The 6,612-nt window shown below is 32.2% G+C and overlaps 1 non-coding gene across 1 annotated transcript; it reads left to right on the top strand.

Moving 5' to 3' along the window:
• The first annotated feature begins 3,729 nt into the window (after positions 1–3,729).
• LOC131181777 (small nucleolar RNA R71) lies at positions 3,730–3,836 on the top strand. The gene has a single exon (XR_009150255.1). It is a non-coding gene; the product is annotated as a small nucleolar RNA R71 (small nucleolar RNA).
• Positions 3,837–6,612: the final 2,776 nt, after the last annotated feature.

Below are 6,612 nucleotides of genomic sequence, written 5' to 3'. Positions count from 1 at the left end.
AAATTACATGAAAAATTGAAATTGGAATAAAGTGGGATTAAGGAAAATTATGGGGTGTAAATTGCAAATAATGGAAACTTAATTATTTAAGTAAGATTTAATTGATTAAGTGGAGGTATAAAAGGCCAAGTGGACAGCATATCCTACTAACACACTCATCTTCATCTTCCTAACCTCAGCAGAATTCCATTTCTCTCAAATTCTTTAAGGTTCCCCCATAGCCGGCCATGAAAGAAACTTCAATCTATCCATGATCAAGTCACTTCTCCCTAAGTGTCTTCACTAAATCTTGTCTACACACCATGGGCAACATAAAGACAGCAAAAAGGAGAGGAAATTCCATGGATTTGTGAAGCACAAGTTGAGGTAAGTGCCCATTTTCTTCCCTTGTTTAAGTAAAGTTTATGTTTAGCTTGAGATGAGTTGATTGGTGATGAAAATTGATGAAATTGTTGAGTTATTGGAATGCCCAATTTTAGGCAGCCATGGGAGCCTATATTACTTGAGTATTCTACCCAATTTACTTTGCTAGAATTGTGTTGAATAAATATAAAAGTGCCAAGAATGAATATTGAAGTATTGGGATGAGGAGGATTGCCAAATTGTAAATTCTCTTATGCAGGTTGTGATTGTTGGCAGTGTATAAATTAGGTTATAAGTGTAAAGTTGTGACTCCAATTGGTATGAGGCTAATTAGAGGTAAAACTAGACTCAATATAGACCAACTTTCATGTGGAGATCTTATCCAAATTCTGCCTAGAAGTGACCTAAAAGAATGACCAAATCCGGAATTGCATGACATGAAAACTCAGAATTTTGACCATATGAATAATAGTTAGTATTTTGCCATAACTCACTCAAAATAAGTCCAAATGACCTAATATTTATACCATGGAAAGCTTAGACATAGAGCTATAACTCTTATGAAGACCACCAAGCCCAGAAATTCCAATTACCAAGTCAAAATAATCGCCAAAATTGGGTTACAAAAATTAGCCGAATTGACTTTGACCTAAAAATGACCTAAACTTTGTAATATAAGTGCAACTTGACCAGTAATAGTAAAATGACCATAACTTGGTCCATATAACTCAAAATGCCCTGAAACCAGTGCCAAATTTTCACTAAGACATAGGCCTACAATAATGGTATTTTGACCAAAACCCATAAACTTAGGGAACTAGGTTAATTAACTTGATTAAGTTGGCATATCAAATCTGGAAATGGTTCAAATGACCATTAACTACAGCAAAGTGTTTTAAGTATAACTCCCACTAGAAGTCTTCAAAAAAAATGAGCTATACCATTCTAGAAAGCTAAGAAATAGACCTTCAACTTTGTTTTAGACCTCTCCCTCACCTTATGAATGTAAGAAGCTCAAATGTTAGGTCAAAGCTACTGCCCTAGTTGAACATCCTGTCACTACAAGACCATTGAGTCCAGTCCTATAACTTGACCATAAGTAACTTTACAAGACTTGAAAAATTACAATAAAAAAAAATTCTTAGTGACCATAAGACATAGGGTAACATATCCTATGAAGAGTAATAGACCTAAATATGGCAGCAACCTACTCAAATTAAATTGGCAAAGTGTAATACTAAAACTTTGCCAAATGACCTAGTTATTAGAAACAAATGACCATAACTTAAGTTATACAAATCCAAATGACGTGATTCAAAAAGGAAATTAAAGAAGACACAATGTGAAACAATTTAATGAAGAGAAATCTGTTAAATTTACACTGTAGCTTGGTCCAATAGATAGTAAACATTGGCCATGAAATCTGAATAATTACAATAAAATGCAATAAGCTTTGAAATGAAATTGGCAACATATGTCAACATGTGAGGAATGAAAAATGGAACATATTAGTGACATTAAAACTAATTCACCTAGTGTGCATTAAAGGTCAATATTATAGATTAATTAATGAAAGAAATAGTATTAACAAAATTTAATTATTGAACCTTATTATTAGAAACTATTGTGTGTTTCAGTTAGAAAAGACACTGGGAAAGGAAAAGACCCACTGAGTCAAGGCTAAGAGGCGACTCATCAGAGGTTTGTGCACAACTAATTTTTAATTGATTTTTTTCTAAATATTTCATATGATTAAATAAAGTTATTTTCCTCATGTATTATGTTTATCAAGTATTGGATTTAATTCAATGATTATTAAAATTGTTATAGTATGTTTGAATTTAGCTTTGTGAAATGGTATTTCAACAAGTATTAAGCATTATTGTGGATTGAATAAATTATATTTTGGAAAATTATGATAGAATATGTTTTGAATTGTGATGGGCACTTTGCATGGAAAAATACAAATTTATATTTTGAATTGTGATGAGCAAAAAAAATTATTGAATATTGGAATTGACTTTGAATCGAATTGTGTTGTGATTTATGCTCACAAAAAGGACAAAGAGATTGATGATATTATTTTGTATCTCACTATAGATGCTTGACTAGGTTATTACCCGTCTCTCTCATTTGTTGAGGAGACAATGGAGTTAGCTTTGTTTTGATTACCATGGTACATGCACAGGCTTAGATTCTCCTCTTATTAGAGGTTAGATTTAAGTTTTTATGTTATGGCCCTTTCGAAAGTTTCATTATTGTGATGTGTACTATGCACGATGATTTGACCTCTTCGACCATAGGGAGTTAGAATCACCCCGAAGATGGCCCTTGCGAATTAGTCTTGCATAGTTAGTGAGATAAATAATAGATTTTGAATAGTAAAGAATTTCGATTTCAAATGAGATTTATGCATAATTGATTTTGCTAGAATTAATCTTTATTTCCATGATTGCTGGAATTACTTTAAATGTCCAGTTGTGATTTGATAAATTAAATTTCTTGCTCAAAGTCATTTTAACTAATGATTTATATTATTGGCAATGAAGATTTTGACTTTTGAAATTTTGTTAAATTTTGGGACTTTCAAATTAATTGTTATAATTTTGTCAATGTATATTGTACTATGTTTTAAATTATAATTGTGCACCACTGAGTTCACCACTCAGCGATAGCTTTATATGCTATCGCAGGTGAAAAGAGCATAGAGCAGTTGAGTAAGCTTCTTTGAAGACACATTCAGATCAGCTCCAGGTATATCATAGGTATACCTATGTACATAAGTTTGATGTATGCATGTAATAATATGTATGTAAATAATTTGAGCAGTTGTATAAAAACTCTTGTAAAATATTTTGGTATGTAATTAAGTATAAATTATTGTAATGTAAATTTGAGATTTCATTTACCTGTATAGTTTTGTAATATTAACTTTTGAGTCTTGTAATCAATGAAATGTTTCTTTTATAACAAGGTTGGTTTGAAAATGAAATGATTTTATCATTGAGATTGAATTATGAGATGAAATGAAGTTTATTGGAATTGTATTTGAGAAAACATATTGGGAGTGTTTTCCTTTTTAGGTTTGAAGAACTGTTTTCTCAAAATACAGTCGGCACTCTGCCAAAATTTTGAAAAAAATTTTATAACACTAGATTTTAATCGATGATTTAAATTTCATGAAAATTGATTTAAAATCTCTTGTAGTATATTTAATGGGTTACCAGTAGGCGAAGTACAGTAATTCATTAGGTATACTACGGGATCATGTTATATCTTACGGAGGAGTAGGGTGTGACATCTACTGTGCTCCTTATAGAGGGTAGTAACCCATTATAAAAATTTTGCACTAGTAGCCAATCCTCTATGCCATGGTGTGGACATTCCCTCTATAGGTCCTTATATCTTTCCCATGCATCATAGAGTGATTCACCTTCTTTTTGTCTGAAGGTGTTGGGCTCAAGCCTCAGTCTTGCAGTCTTTGCAGGTGGGAAATATCTTGCTAGAAAGGCTTGTGAGAGGTTTTCCCTAGTGGTGAACGTTCCAACTGGTTGAGAAAGCAACCACTTTCTTGCTCTATCTCGAATGGAGAATGGGAATGCTCTGAGTCTTATGGCTTGATCAGAAACTCCATTCATCTTGAATGTGTCACAAAAGGCAAGAAAGCACTGGAGGTGATAGTGTGGATCTTCTACTGGTGAACCTCCAAACTGGGTTTGTTGTATCATTTGAAGCCATGCTAGTTTTAACTCAAAGTTGTTGGCTTCCACTATGGGTCTGGTGACACTGGGATGAAATCCAAGGACAGATGGAGCTCCGTAGTCTCTCAAGAGTCTTGGCCTGTCATTATTATCAGCCATGGTTGGAATTTCAGGATCTTCTTGATCGTGCTCTTGATGTTTCCTTTCCCTCCTGATGGCTCTCAAAGTTCTGTCTATCTCTAGATCACAGTCCAAGATTTCTTCTTCTGGCCTTATTCTGGTCATATACCAGGTCAGGCACCTGAGAGAAAAGAAAAGAAATAAAACAAATCAAATAAAATCAGATAATAAATATAATTACCTAAATCAGCTAAATTGTCAATCGCTCGATATTACTAAAGCCAAACTCCCCAGTAACAATGTCAAAAACTTGGTTCACTGGTTTTACAACCCCACAAGTGCACGGATCGCTAATAAGTAATAAAGTGATGAGTAAAGTATCATTCCCATGAGGAATTTGATTAGTAAGTACCAATCTACAAAGTAATTTTAATTGTTTAGGCTATCAAATACTGAGGGAATGAAGGTTGTTTAATTTAAACACTAGAATGATAGACTTAAAACAAAATGATCTATTTTGAAACAATTTCGGAATTAAGATTTCACACTTGAATCTTACTATCGATGTTATCTTATTTATTTACTGGATTGATAATCAATTGCCTTGATGGAAATTAGTCCTAAGGTACCCTAAGTCCTCTCTCAAGGGGTGTGTTTTAATTAACTTAAACCCGACTTTCATAGTGATGAAATTAGTTATGTCACACCTTACCCCTCTGTAAGACATAACATGATTCCATAGTATACTCAATGAATTACCGAACTTCGCCTACCGATAACCCATTAAATACACTACAAGGGATTTTGAAACAATTCTATTCCTTTTTTAAGGTCGCGAGCATTTTTTATAGGAATTTAAAACTTTTAACTGAAGTTTAAAAACTAAGTAAAATGTTTGACAATTTCTATTTTTCGCAAATTTTGTAAAAATTTTGGCAGAGTGCCGTCTATATTTTATGAAAACAGTTCTTCAACAACCCATAAAAAAAACACTTCCAATATATTTATTTCAATCCCCAACTCCAATAATAGCTCAACTCAAATCAATTTTCACAACTAAGTTAAACTCAAATTCAGCAATTCCAAAAATAAAGTACAAAATAACTGAGTATTTCAAAAGGTGAAATAAGAGAATTATAATACAACATTTTGAGAGGCCAAAATAATTTACAACTTTATTTTATAACTGCTCAAGACTAAGTACAATATATACATACAGTTCACATACATTACAATAATATTTACAAGGAAGCGGTATACTCAATATACCCTGCAAAATCCCAAAGCGAAGTTACAAGCAGCCTACTCTGCTGTTTTATCTGTCTATCTATCTGCGACAGCAATGAAAAAGCTATCGCTGAGTAAAATTTACTCAGTGGCGCACAATAAAAATTTAAAATGAACATTTATTAACAATTCACAATTCAAATAATTCACAATTTCATGTCACAATTTTCAAAACTCATATAACACAAATTTGATCAAACAATTTAATAAACACAGTGTTGCCAATCAATAACACAACTTAGATCATGACCCAAAATTTTCTGAACATGCCGTATTGTACACCACGATAAGGCATACTCACCCCACTAATCGAAATCAATAAGGGAGGTGGGTAGCTAGATAATGAGTACTCATTCAAACTCACCTCAGACTGGCAAGCCTAAGAGGGAGGAATATAGTCATACTCACCCCATAAATGGAGGAGGAACATAGTGATATTGCCATGCCAAGTGTGAATCAAAAACAATTTCAAATCACAATATTTAAATATTTCATACAAATCACAAATCACATTTTACCTCAAAATTTCTATTTACAATATAGGCAACACACAAATTTTCAAATAAAATCTCCAAGGCCAAAACAATAAAAAATTATTCATAACTCTTATTCAATTAGCTTTTTAGTAAAAACAATGAATTTAAAACGTTGTGCACAAACACAATTTAAAACTATAATGTTCAAATGTAATTCAGGCAGTAATCAAACAAACCTCATTTTAAATCTCCATTTCTAAAATAGGTAATAAACTTTTCTCAAATAAATTTTCTTAAGCCATAGACTCACAACTCATTTCTCCAAATAAATTTTCTAGTAAAAGCAGTGAATATAAAAAGTATTATGCACAGACCTCGGATGAGTAGCCTCTTAGCCTTGACTCAGTGGTTCTTTTCCCTTCCCAGTGTCTTTTCTAACTAAAACACACAATTTAAAGTGTTTCAGTACTCAGTTACATTGTTTCTAATTATAAGGTTCAATAACAAAATTTTATTGGTACTATTCAGTTTCATTCATTTCATTAGTCAACTTATAATATTGACCTTTAATACACACTAAGTGAATTAATTTTAATGTTACAAATATGTCACATTTTATAGTCCTCAAGGGTTGGTATATGTTACCAATTTCATTTTAAAGCTTA

The sequence above is a fragment of the Hevea brasiliensis genome, chromosome 7 (assembly GCF_030052815.1).
Source record: "Hevea brasiliensis isolate MT/VB/25A 57/8 chromosome 7, ASM3005281v1, whole genome shotgun sequence".
NCBI classification, from domain to species: Eukaryota; Viridiplantae; Streptophyta; class Magnoliopsida; order Malpighiales; family Euphorbiaceae; genus Hevea; species Hevea brasiliensis.
The sequence above is the reverse complement of the archived record's forward strand: the minus strand, read 5'-3'. Positions and strand labels throughout refer to the sequence as shown.